A 14,471-nucleotide genomic window follows, 5' to 3' on the forward strand; every position below is an offset into this window, starting at 1 on the left:
TTCGAGTTTGCCCGAACGTTAGTCCCTATAACTGTTAAGGATTATTTTATTATCGCGATGAATTGTCAAAAAATAACGATATTTTTATATCACGATATTTTTCCAATTTAACTTTATCTTATTTTTACATCGATCAATATTTGTGTCTCCCAAATAAAATTTAACAGCACTCACAACATCATACTTAATAGTTATCGTTATTGCGCGATATTATCTATATCGCGATAGTGTCGTTATCGATAATTATCAATAATGAACACGATATGCATTGTAATCATTAATGATCGTGATAATATCGTATTTAAGTACATCTATGCGCAGTATCGATAGCCGGTAATCTGTGTTTAATAGAATCTGGAATTGTTCTTTCATATTGTGGTGAAATATGCATCCTATGTAATATGTATCCTATTTAAATATTTATTCTATTAAAAAAAATAAATCAGTTTATTCAACAAAAAAAATGGCTTGTTTTCTGTGCAGTTTTCAAATACAAACTTTTCAAGACCTTATTTTAAATTAGTTTCCAATTTCAAAATGCTTTCTCTTTCCTAAAATTTTTTCGAGTCACCCTGCCTTTTTTTATTTTATTTGGTTACTCCGAAGTCCAATCTGTCAAAATCAAACTGTTGAAAGAACAGAAATGAATGAGATTTGACAAAAAAATAATCTAAAATTAGTTTATTATGGCAGACATGAGGTGTGTATCAATAGAAAGACAATTTTACCTGAATATATTTCTTGTGTAAGAGCCGGAAAAAAATTCTGAATCTGTCAAAGCACGATCGTACTAAGTAACATCGTCTGTTCTGATCGAATAATGTCGTTTTGTTTGGAACATTTAAAAGATTTTGCTTTTGCCTTCGATAATCTTTCGAGTAATTACATCCCTTACGAAAATTATACAAAACTGTTTAGTATTCTAAACAGTCTACCCTAAATTGCTGTTAACAGATTTGGCAAGAATCTCCCGAAAAGTTGATTTGCAGAAACTTAACAAATGCGGGGTCTTCTACATCACCGAATCTCCTGCAAGTTGTCTTAAATGTTTTTTTTCTTGAGGAACCCATTGCCTCGCTTTTTCTCTGGTTTGGCAATGAACCAGGCCAAGTTCTCATCACGATTTGGTAGCAATTTGTCTCGTTTTTCTTTGGTCTTGTCGCTGGCTGTGATTATTGTCTTGTGCGGAACAGGCGTTATTCGTCGCCCAACGCGAGAGACCCATCTAGTTAACTAAGTTGTTTTTCAATTTCTGGCGTTATTTGTTTTTGTGCTGCTGCTGCATCCCGTTTAAAAACTTCTCATTAAATTTTCCAGTTATTATTATTCATGGGAAAGTTTGGTTTGTTGATTTTGGCATCATCCGCAACTTGATTAATTGTCCCTTGGAAAAAGAGTCCGAGGTCTGTTTGATGTTGTTATCTTTTAATACGATTTGATTTTGATTTTTCTTTTTCTCCTAGAAATGGTGAGATAAGTAACGACAGCCACTGTTGCATTTTTTTAACGACTTGTGCAAGTTGAAATTTCAATCCGATGTTTGACTTGGTCATAATTAATCAAAAACTTCGCGGAGAAAGTTTTGCTTTTAAAAGTGAAAGGGGAAAAAAAAGGGTTTCCTAGAAAAACTTTTGATTTGATAAGTGAAAAATAACAAGGCTTTTATATATTTATTTATAATTATTATTTTATTTTGCTTTAGGTACCCATTCGTGCATTTATTATAGTTTTACTTACATAATAACTTTATTATTATTTATTCTTTTTATTATTATATCATTATATTATTTTCACTACATATATGAATTAATTTTATTGGTTACTTAATGCTTTACGGTGGTTCCCAATATATATATAATATAGGCCGTTTTAATTTTAATTATTTTAAGTCGAAACAAAAACTATGATACAGCACTTGATTTACGTGCCCCGAACGGTAGACGGAAAAAAAGGTCCCGGAAAAAAAGGTACGGAAAAAAAGGTCCCGGTAAAAAAGGTCCCTGGAAAAGAAAGGTACGGAAAAAAGGGTCCCTGGAAAAAAAGGTCCCGGAAACAAAGGTCCCGGTAAAAAAGGTACCTTCATAGGGAAAATCTGTAGGGATATTTCCCCTGTCGCTTTCTGGGCAGCATGAATGCTTCTCGCTGTTTCAATGAATATTCTTTTTATCTGTAATAATTCAGATTAGATCATTGAGGTAAGGAGAAGGGTAAGGTTATGGGCTGGTTGTATTACGCTTTTTTTTAAAAATTTTATTTCATTTATTTATTCTTCTTTGATTATTTTTTAAAGCGGGAAGATACTATTTAAATTTTTCAATAATGTTTTACTTTTTTTTGTAATTTTTTTAAGTGAAAAATGTGTTATTTTCTATTTTAAATTATATTTTGTGAAGAAGTTGCTAATGTGAGGCTTATAGTAGCCAATCGGGGAAGTTAGGAGGATTTATGTGTTGGATGTTTATTCGTGATTTGAGGTGAAAGTTTCCAGGGATCCTTTTTAATTAGTTGAAAACGCTCGACACGAAAAAAAAAAGAAGAAAAAAAAACATGCATGGAACAGCAAAAAGCGCTTCAATCTAATCTTCTCATTTCAAATATTTTCCCCTACAGAATTTTCCCTACACAGGTATCTTTTTTTCCGGGGACCTTTTTTTCCGTACCTTTTTTTCCAGGTACCTTTCTTTCCGGGACCTTTTTTTCCGTACCTTTTTTCCGGTACCTTTTTTTCCTAGAACCCCTCGAACTCATTCCTTTTTATTTTAACAGTCCACAAATATCGTAAACACTGTAACTGTCAGTAAATATGTCAAGTTTGCCTCGATATTTCACTCAAATTCACTTGTCTTTTGAGTTGTATCGGAAATTATAATGTTATTTGTGTTTTATGGATTAAAAAATGAGGTTTGCACATTTCAAGTATGGATCGACTGTTCGAAAAATTCTGATAAAATTTTATAAATCTGTATTGTTAAAAAATGCTTGAAAATTTTACTATACATACTTCTTGCTTTAGAATGACTGTTTAAAATTTCTGATAAAATATAATAAATCTGTATTGTTAAAAAATGGTTGAAAATTTTACAATACATACTTCTTGCTTTAGAATGTATCTTTTTTATTAATAAAGTTTAAAAAAAAAAATTTTTTGTCAGAAAATAGTGTGTAATTAGTAAAAATAATAAAAAATGTTGCAAAAGACAAAAAATTAATAATGGACCGTTCAAATATTACGTAAACATATTTTTCGCACTTTTTGGTCTTAATTCTTTTTCTCAAAAAATAAGCATATTACAAACTCCCTCCCATGTTTTGAAAAAAATTCTCACCCTTCCCCTTATTTTTCTTTCAACTGTAATCAAATTTTAAGATTAAATTCAAAAAAAATTTTTTTTTTTAAAAAGTAGAAAAAGAACTTTAATATAATTTACGCAATTATGAAATTCTTTGAAGAAATATTTCATCAAATTAATTATTTTAATTCACATTTGAAATTTTTCCAAATGTAAATTTTTTCAAATTTTTCATTACACCCTATAAAAAATTCCGGATTAAATTACGGTTAAATTTATCGGCACCCTTAGAGAAATCCATTTTGACATTTTAATTAATTAATTACATGATTCATTAATTTTACAGTAAATATTTCTGTAAAAAATACTGTTCATCAGATTTTTAAATTTTGCAAAAAAAATGTGATTTATGTTAAAAAGTACTTGCTCCCTGAGTGCCGCTACATTTTAAAATAATTTTTCCAAAATTTTTTACGGTGCATTTTTCTTCTTCAAAATATTGAAAAGATAACAAATGATGGTTGGATTACTTAACGATTTCGTAGTAGAAAAATAATTCTGTTATAATTTGTTTGCATTTTGATATTTTGAAAACATTTTTTTTTTGCAATTGCAACTTTATGGTTTACTCTGAGTTAACCAAAACCCACTTTTTTCTCTCCATACTTTAAAAGTTTAAATTTCGATGGAGGTACCACAGATTTTATCAGGAAAAGTTTCGTCAGCAGTACACAGTGAAATCGGTGGGAATTCGTTGTCCATGTAAACACCATAGGGAGTCAGTTACACACCTGGACGAACACATGCATATGGTCACAATGAATCAATTTGTCTCTCAATCTGTATCCATTTAACTACACAGGTAAACAAGTGCAGAGGAACTCATCACTTACTTGGGGCTATGTTGTCAGTAAATGGTTTTTGACAGGAAATGAGTCATTTCTAAATAGGAGACACGGCGACCTGTAATTTACCTGTCTGCTTATTTAGAAGAGACAGCTTTCACTTGACTGGCTCAATTTGAGACAGAGCTTGACTGGCGACCACGATTTCCGCTTTCTATTAGTGTTGTTGTTTCGTAAGATTTTAAAAATGATTTATAAGTTATCGAATTTCAATGAATCTTATCAAAGAATTCGTTTACCACGTTAAATTAATGGATTTATAATTTTGTTTTATTTAACTCGAAGGCGCAGTTTGAATATATTGTGTGTTATTCTCCTGTCTGCCTACGATTGTTATAGAACAGTGGTACCAGCTCGCGGGCCCCAACCGGCCCTCGAAGCCTTTTTTTGCGGCCCGCTATCTAAAATATATTAGTTGTCATTTCTTTGCGGACAATTTTTGTAAAACATCTTAATAGTTTAAAATACTTTTCTTTCATTAAAAAAACCTAATTTCTTCGATTCTGTGAAATTTAACATACCAACGGTGCAAAAAAAATTTATTTCTTAGGTTTGGCATCCAAGAAAATATTTATTCAAATACAAAAATAATCGTGTATGTTGCTCTTTTTATTTCGTTTTTATTTGTATTTTGTGAATACAATTTAGCATATGCGTATATGACAGTAAATCTGACGCTAATATTTAATGTTCCTTCAAACATAAAAGAGTCCTATATAAAATTTTGATAAAGTTGCTGCCCGTCATTTGACTGGAGTTTTTAATTGCGGCCCCCGGCATCATGTAAGTTGGAAACTCCTGTTAGAGAATAACGGAATAGATTAAATGTAATAGTTTAGGTGTTCTTTAACGCTGTTTTTTGAAGCTCTAAATAAAAAATATAATGCATAAAAAAGCTATAGTTTAAGTGTCTTACACTTGAAGCAATGCGATGATTTTAAACTATATCTATAATCTTACCGTGAAGAATTATCTGGGCTTTTGAGCAGATAAATAACTTAAATATTTGAAAAGTTATTAAACATTTTTAAAAATCTCCAATTTGGTGACATTTTTCGACCTAGATAAAAATTATCAAAAACACTGCCTTATTCTCAGTTTTTGAAAATTTTTATGAGACCTAGTAATGCAGCTTTGGAGTAAGTTTTTAAATATTAACAAATAAGACAACAAATGCTTTTCATTTATACGGTGAAAACCACATTGACGTTTTGCGCCATTTTCAAAATAAGCGTAGACAGCGTTGGCTTTAGATAGGCTAAACTTGACTTAACAGTTATGAGTAAAAGTTGCCAACTCACAGCAGTTATAAAAATAGCTTATTTTTCGCAAAAAGCATCATTTCATATTACGATGGAGCCTTCGAAAAACAACCTTTAGTAGTATAACGATTGTGCTCCGGGAAAAAACCGGATTTCTGGATTTTTTATTATTTACGAGAAATCCAAGGTCCAGAAGTTTTAAGAAATCGTCGATTACTTTTATGCATAGAAACTCTTGTATATTTCATTTAGAAATATTAAAACTAGAATTTATGCTTGACATATTTTTCATTTGTGAATATTTTTTCTGGTAGAATAATAAATGTGATTAGAGATAAAAGTTAACCTTTAAATAATTATTCATTTAAATTATGCTACATGTAATTTATTTAGAATTTCATGTTTTGAAAATATCAATCGCTTAAATTTATAAGGACATTAATTTTTTGAAATGCGTCATTAATGAATTTACTCAAGAAGTTTTCATGATTTTTGAGTTGGGCTCGCAATCACTTCTGATAACCCAATAGATTAAATTTAGCATATTAAGTGCTGTTAAGCATTCCTTCTCGCGCCTGACTACAATTGTAATATAATTACATAATACATTGCTTGAAGGCACGCATTTAAAACATTAAATGTTTTTATTTATCGACTTCGAATACTTGTTCCATGTTAATCTATGTAACAGATTAATTGTTCTGCTACAGAATAACGTAATAGATTAAATGTAATATATTAACTATAAGTACGATTGTAATAGAATAATGTAGTGATTAAAGTGCTATTAATTATTCGAACTCGTTCCTGATTACGTGTAACAGAATATTGCACTAGGCTGTTTTAATACATTGAAAGTATTAAATGTTATTTTTAAACTTCGAACACTTGTTTTATGTTTATGTATGTAATACATTAATATTTAGTAATAGAATAATCTTATTACTATTGTATTAAAAAAATGTTACTGATTAAATGTAATAAACTTTTCATACAAGCTGTTTTATATCCTAATTAATTTTCTTTATAAAAAATAATAATTGCTGTTACTATTTTTAAGATTGATTATTATTGTTTTACTCCTGTCACAGCTTTTTGTGCTTTCATTTGTACTTTATCCACTTTATTTTACTTAATTCATGCGTAGTTTTACTTAATGAAATTGTTGTACTTAAATCATCATCCTACTTCATTTGACATTTTATTTTATCATTGCATAGCTTGACCGATCAATATTGTTTACATAAGAGCCAAACCTGCTTCCCCTTCCAGTTTTTATTGTTTTTCATTCCAAACAGACTGATGACTGTAAAACTCTGACAGTTTTCACTAACATTCAGACATACAGGATCAGGTGCAAGGATGGGAAAGTTCGCAGACCCTAAAACAAAACATTCCTTGTGGATCTCGCAGATGAGAAATACATATTAAAAAAATAACTATCTCCCTACACCTGGGAATTCTGGGGCCACCCCTGTTCCATCTCTCCCCTCGTGACCCTGGACGGGGGCTGTGACCCTACGAAAGGGGAATGAAATTATCTTCGGTGTCTTTCGTTACCGTTTAAAAAAAACAGTAGGTGGGTGTAGGTGCAAAAAGAGGGCCGAGGGATTGTCTCCCCCCTTTCTTCTTCGGGATTGGTTCGAATAGTGGGGGGAGAGCGTGGAACATTCTGTTAGGTGTGCAAGTTTGGTTTTTGTCACCGCTCGGTCACAAGGTGGGCCTTTAGGTAGGGAGCTTTGATTCAGTTTGTATTGAATTTGAAACGAAACATATGCTATGACTAACGATTTTGATAGTTTTCGCTTTTGGTTTTGAACTCGTGTTTGTAAATCAAATTTTTTTTAACGAAATGTGCTTTATACTTAAAAGTTACAGTGGAATAAAGCTAGTGGAGTATTTCAAATTCCAGTTTTCAGTTTTCATCCAAAGGTAAATCTTATTTTTTTACTATTCAGAATGAAATTTTATTTTGTTTGCATTTTTGATGAATAGACTCGTATTGATTCTGTTTGATGAATATATTACTCTGTATGGTTGAAATGGGTGGTTGTTGATTTCCACTGATGAGTGTTGACAATTACGTAGACGCTTTGGTCCGAATATATACCAGGTCTAGTTAAGTACCACTCTCCGGTATACATTTGCCCGGTATGCCCTACATCAAAAAAAATTTTTTAAGATCAAGTGCCACTGCCCAGTATACATTTAAACAGTACTACGAACACTTATGTTTCTCCTAATCTATCCTCAGCAGATATTAATGTATCGAATAAATACAACATCAGCGAATAAATTAATGCCAAATCAGATATGACAAATATTTCTATCATTCACCAAAGCGACTATGTGATTGTTGACATTCACCGGTGAAATCAGATTCACCTCTTGATTTTGGGCATTCACGGTAACAAATGCATATTGTTTACATTTTTGATTTGTAGATACTGGGAATCTAAGAAACAGTAGATTTGAATTAGAGGTTTTTTTTCTTCTTTTTTTTTGTGAAATGATTTATTTATATTTTCATTTCTGATATTGTAATTTTATTTTGAATTAGTAGAGTGTATGAAATTCCATCTTTCAGTTTTCATTCAATGCTATATCTTTACTCCATTTGTTTATTTGGCTGAATAACGATCAGAATCATTTTTATGCCGCTTTGTTTGCACTAATTCTTTCGTGTAATCTTGTTTGGGTAGGAGCCTCTCTGCTGTAAATGGCTTTAAAAAAAGAAAAAAAAAATCATTTTATTCAATTTTTACGAAATATGCGTTGTAGTTAGAAGTTATTGGGGAGTAACAGTAGTGGAATAGTTGAAATTTCAGTTTTTTAGTTTTAATCCAAATATATATTTTAAAATATCTTTACCAGGAAAGTAAACAAATAATTTGTTTACTGCCTTGAATAACCATCACGATAATTTTAATGCCATTTTGTTTACAAATTTCGATTCGAGTTTCTGTGTTGTAAATCGATTATTTTTTTTCTATTGTTTTATTAATGTTTTAAGATGTATTCGTTGTTGTTAAAAGTTACTGTGAAATGACACTAATAAAGTTCTTGAAATTCCAGTTTTTAATCATTAGCAGAAGATATATCCTAATTTTCTTATGGGTACAAATATGTACAAATGGGAAAACTTTTGTCCTGAATCGATTTCTTTTTATATTTTAATATTATTTATTTAAGTTTTGTAACCGGTTTTCTATTATGTTAAGTTATGTCATTAAATTATTGTGGTATTATAATAACACTAGAATGTTTAACCTTTTCATTCTTCGACCTTATTTATTTACTTTCTGATGAGAAACATTTATGTTACATATCATGTTACGTTACATTCGTCACTAACTTATATTCTAATTTTCTTATGGATATAAATGGGATTTTTTTTTTTTTTTTTTTTTNGAATCGATTTCTTTTTATATTTTGTTATTACTTATTTCAATTTTGTAACCGTTTTTCTATTATGTTAAGTTATGTCATTAAATGTTTGTGGTATTATAACAACACTAGAATGTTTAACCTTTTCATTATTCAACCTTATTTATTTACTTTCTGATGAGAAACATTTATGTTACATATCTTGTTACGTTACATTCGTCACTAACTTATGTCCTAATTTTCTTATGAATACAAATGGGAAAATTTTGGTCGTGAATCAATTTCTTTCTATATATTATTATATATTTATAAGTTTTGTAACAGTTTTTCTAGTATGTTAAGTTATTTTCATTAAATTATTGTGGTATTATAATAACACTAGAATGTTTAACCTTTTCATTCTTCAACCTTATTTATTTACTTTCTGATGAGAAACATTTATGTTACATATCGTGTTACGTTACATTCGTCACTAACGTAACGTAACAGAATGGATTTTTTAAAAATGTTATTATATTTTTCATTGATGAAATGTGTGCTTCGTGATTAAAAATTATTATAGAAATTTATTACACTGATGATGTTACTTCCAATTTTAATTTTTATTCTTGAAAAAAAGTCCTAATTTGTTAATAGTTTCGCATCAAGATTACTTTTTCCGGTTGTCTGATGCGATATCTTTTTATATCGTTAATCAATTTTCTTTTTCTATGAATTTTTTTGTATTTAAGGTTATATAAAATTATAACAATGTAGTAATTGAAATATCAGTTTTTATAAAAAAAAATTTAATTCTTTATTTGGTTATTGTAAGTAATATTACTCATTAAGTAGAAAAACTTTACTTTAATTGTATATCTCGAATACTAATTTATTATTTCAATCACTTTTCAGAAAGGAAAAAAGTTTTATCATGAATATTAGAGCCTAATCAATAGAAACAGAGATTTATGAATTTCTAAATAACAGAATTACTGTTAAAAATTTCTGAAACGTGTATAATAAACACAGTTACAAATAAATAAATGAATAAGAAAAAGAAAAATCTGAACAATGTTAAGAACGACTTTTAAATGATAAACGTATTAACAATAGTAGCTGCATTAGCAAACAGTAGATTTTACAAAATGGATAAATGGAAGCAAATATCGCAGTGGTTGTTACAGCTTTTTTTTTTATTTTTTTTTATTTTTATGAAAGAGCTAAAGATTGTTGTTAGCTATACTCGATAACATCATTAGTAAAAATATAATACATTAATTATAATAATTGATTATAATAAATGATGTATTAATTATAATTATAATATTATAATTATAAAATAATAATTTAAAAAACGTGGAGCATCAAAATTAAAACTTTACATAGTTTCATAATATTCCCTGAGTACATTAGAGTATCCGTCATATTAATTTTTGCCGGTATCTATAATTATAATAATTATCTATAATAATAATAAAATGAAGAGTTTGGGTGTGTATCTCTTATTACTCAAGAAGGGACAATTTTAGACCCCAAACCTAAAAATCATTCAAAATTCCAAATAGATAGTACCGAAGTCATGTTTGAAAAACTGAATTTTCTCATTGGTTTAAAACAAGCTATTGTTTTAAATTAAACAACAGATGATTCTGTTTTATCAAATATTTTTAAAGATAATGCCTGTGTTGTTTTCTAGCTTATAGCTGTCATTCATAAAAAATCAGTTTATTGCATCCTGGCTCCTCGACACGTTTTTTAAAATTTAACTAGTTTTTATTCGTTATGTCAGATGAACTCAAATATTGACAGGAACATGGCAGCATAAGCGGACTAAATAATCATATTACTGTTTCTGAAGTTATTTAAAACCATGCGTTTATTTTGTTTATAGTTATGCTTTTGAAAAATCCTTTTATAAAACTAAACTATAAACTAAATTGAAATAAACATACAAAGAAATTATACACTAAGAGGCAATTTTAATGAAGAAGTATTACTAATTCGTTTCGTTTAAACGTAAAAACTGGCCATGCTATTCTGCCTTGCAATTCAAAAAACAACGTTAAGTGATTCACGATTGATTCCGAGAAAAATGGCTTGACTACTATTTTCCTTCAATTGCTAATGCTATGAATGCTAAAATCGAATTAAAAAAAACTAATAAAAAGTAAATTTATTTTTGAATTTTATTATTTTTATTTATTTATTTATTTATTATTTATTTATTCAAAAAAACTCATAAAAAGTAAATTTATTTTTGAATTTTATTTTTTTAATTTATTTATTTATTTTGTTGCAACATGTAGTTTACCATACCAAGATGCCAAATATATCAAAATCACAATTTTGAATTTTTTTGTCGCTTACGTTGATTTTTCAATTGCACGGCAGTATTATTGATCCCTTTGATTCTTAATTAATTTTGGTGATAGGTAATAATTAAGATAAAAATCCTTGTGCTAAAAATCGAAATCATTGTAGAAATGATACTAATTCGTTTAGGAAAAACGTAAGAAATCACCATGCAATTATTTGGTCAATGATTTTAGTATTAGGCGCTATTGGTACGATAGTTATTTGTGCAGTTTCAATGCCCTACGTCAGTGTTTCCCGAACTTATGACTTTTGTGTACCCTTTCTAAATTTTTCGTAATGCTGTGTACAACTAATAAAAAAATAAATGTATTTTTTACTATAAAAAAATTCACAAAAGTTAAAAATCAGATCTGGCTGTTGACACCACTAATTATTAACTGTTAACTCTTCAAAAAATAGCGAATAGAAAAATACGTAATGGTAAATTTTCATTGCTAATCTTGTTTTTAAATAAATTTTTTCGAAATTTTCGTTTGTTGCAAGATATCTCGCATAAGAACCCGTGCCCCCACTGAACTGTTCCCGTACCCCCGGGGCACGCGTACCGGACTTTGAGAAACACTGCCCTACGTCAATTTTTTTTTTTTTTTTTTTNTTTTTTTTTTTTTTTTTTTTTTTTTTTTTTTTTTTTTTTGAAGTTCAAGTGTCACTGTAGAAAATATGTAAGAAAAGTAAGAATTCACCATTTTTGACACCAATGATTCTCACTTAATTTTTGTAATAGTTATAAATTGAAGTAAAAACATAAACTATAAAGCAATTAGAGAAATGGTAGCAATTCTTTTGGAAGACGCTTTATTAGTTTTGATAATAGACACTTATATTATAGTAATTACTGCAATTTTAATAGCTTCAAAATATAGTAATTATTACGATATATTGCATTAGTATATTTGGTGCGTAGTAAAACTGCATCAATGCTATGCAACTGCATCAATACTGTTTGTTTTTTTTTTACTTCCCTTCGAAAGGGAAGACCGAAAGAACCGAAGAAAATCACTTAATTATGGTAAATTTCGACGATCGGCTTTCAGTTACACATTTTAGTTCATGCCACATGATACTAAATACAATTAAACCTCATTTTAATTGAATGCGCTACTAAAAACTTATTTTGCTTAATCTAATTACGTAAAGCCACTGGGAAGGACAAAATAAATAAAAAAATATTTGAACTACTGTATTTTAGCTTTATTAATTGTGTTGGTACATGTCTTTCAGTTTTATGCATGATATCGCTGTGTTTACTACCAATTTTTTGATTATTTGTTCCTCCTAATTTACTGAGTTAGTTAATAATTTAATTAATTCTACTAATTTATTGATTACGAAGAACGAGTATTCAGCTGGTAAGATATATTTTATTCAGAAGTGCACGGACTGTTGCCATCTAATTCTTTTCTTATATTGGTTAGCACTATTTCAATACCTTGTACAAATATATTTATCTAAAATTGTGTAGCTGTTAAAATATAATAGGGTGTTTCTCTTCTTATTTTTAATAAAATACTTTAAATTCTAATCGTACCTGAGAAAAATCAAAATAAGTTAAAAATTAACACAAGTTAAAAGTTTACGCAAGTTAACTTAGTAATAATATTAATAGAGGAGACTCAAAATATCACACAGTATTTCTGTGTCTCAATAATTCGAGTTTCCCCATAAATTTGGAGCTAGTGAAAAAAAAGTAAGTCTTATTCTCAAAAAATGACAAACGCACATACAACACGTTGAACAATTAGTACGAATGATTTTACGACGATTACTATGACTGAATGTTGAAAAACGACGTGATGTTGTTTGTTCAACTCTGAAATATGCGAATAGTGTGTTTAAACAGGAAAACAGACAATTATTTTGAAGTACAATTAACCTGATGCAGTAATATAATGATTTTTGAAACTTGGTTTATTGAAGTAAAATGTTTCTCTAATGTAAGTAAATTTTCTTTAAATAGAATTTTTTTTTCAATTAAATACTAACATTTAAAAAAATGCTTTGTTTCCATTTATTGAAATATTTATTAAATATTAAGTTTTGAAAACTCGAGCTCTCAAAAGTTCGAGGTAGGTCACCTCGAATTATCAAAGACTCTATACTGTACTTGAAAAGGAGAGAAAGAAAAAACAGGTTTTTTTCCCATTCTCCTCACCTGACTAACATAAATTAGTCTCTCTCATAGAAAATTTTGTAATATGAACCCTCCTTATCTGTTTCCTCACCTACAGAAGAAGTAGTCAGACAGGTTTAAACCAAACCTCCCAGATCAAACTTTTACCTCTTACGCCAGACGTAAACAGCGTCTGGGTGGGGTCCACAGGTGGCTATACAAAGCCAACAGCCAATGAGGTTCGAGTTTTAGAACAGAAACCTTCCTTCAAGGTGATACCACCACGTGTGCTATCCTCTCATATTACAACCCAAGCACTCTACAGCTTTGTGAGTTTTCCCACGAAATCTGCAGACCGCTCTGCTGATGTCCTCCCACAATGCTCTTCTTTGTATTAGCGACATTTTTTTTACCTTGTCCCCCCTCTATGCTATAAAAACAAGGATCGGGATTTATATCTAGGTTGCCTGCCATTGAGGTGTGTGGTAGAGGTTGCCATGCATGAGTGCCGATTGCTTGATTTGGCATGTGTCTGACACCAATGCCTTCATTATACTTGTGACACGCTTCACTAACTTCAACGCCATGGCACTCTGAGAAATTATGTTCAGTGCGAATCATATTTGAAAGCAACTAAAAAAGATTTCCTTACCAAAGTTGCAGTGGTGCTCTGGTAAATTATTTTCAACGTCGAGAGCTGTGAAATTGCTAAAATACAATATAATCAATATTAAATCAATACTATATAATAAATATTAAATTATTACAATGAAATAATGAATATTAAATCAATACAATATAATCCATATAAAGTATTTTGTCTCCTAAACTGATTTTAACGCTATGACTTATTTTTATTGTTTTTGAAATCAAAAGGCCACATGAAAAATATTTTGTCCCCGAATTTGTTTTGAGGATCATTCAAACGAAAATAACAAAAAACTTGTTTTTTTTTTGTTGTTGCATATTTTGATACTATATTGAAATGTCTCTTACTTTATGTCTTATTATCTTTCGTGAACCCGGTTCACGAAAGGTAATTTCTTTTGCGGAAATTTTGATTATTTATGCAAAAAAAAAAAGATACTACGCCTGAGAATTATATTCAATGTAAGAAAATGATTAATTGTAAAACGAAGAAAAAATCTAGACAATATAT

The 14,471-nt window shown here is 29.3% G+C and overlaps 1 protein-coding gene across 7 annotated transcripts in view; it reads left to right on the forward strand.

The window, feature by feature from the left end:
• Positions 1–14,471, forward strand: part of LOC107446990 (zinc finger E-box-binding homeobox protein zag-1) — a 499,470-nt gene that overhangs the window by 311,424 nt on the left and 173,575 nt on the right. Inside the window, exon 1 of one of the 7 annotated variants that reach the window (XM_043039303.2) lies at positions 6,696–7,389. The exons of the other annotated variants lie outside the window; for them this stretch is intronic. The gene's annotated coding sequence lies outside the window, so the exon portion shown is untranslated. Of the gene's footprint in view, positions 1–6,695; positions 7,390–14,471 lie in introns of those variants that run through there. 7 annotated transcript variants of the gene reach the window in all.

The sequence above is a fragment of the Parasteatoda tepidariorum genome, chromosome 3, assembly GCF_043381705.1.
Source record: "Parasteatoda tepidariorum isolate YZ-2023 chromosome 3, CAS_Ptep_4.0, whole genome shotgun sequence".
NCBI lineage: Eukaryota > Metazoa > Arthropoda > Arachnida > Araneae > Theridiidae > Parasteatoda > Parasteatoda tepidariorum.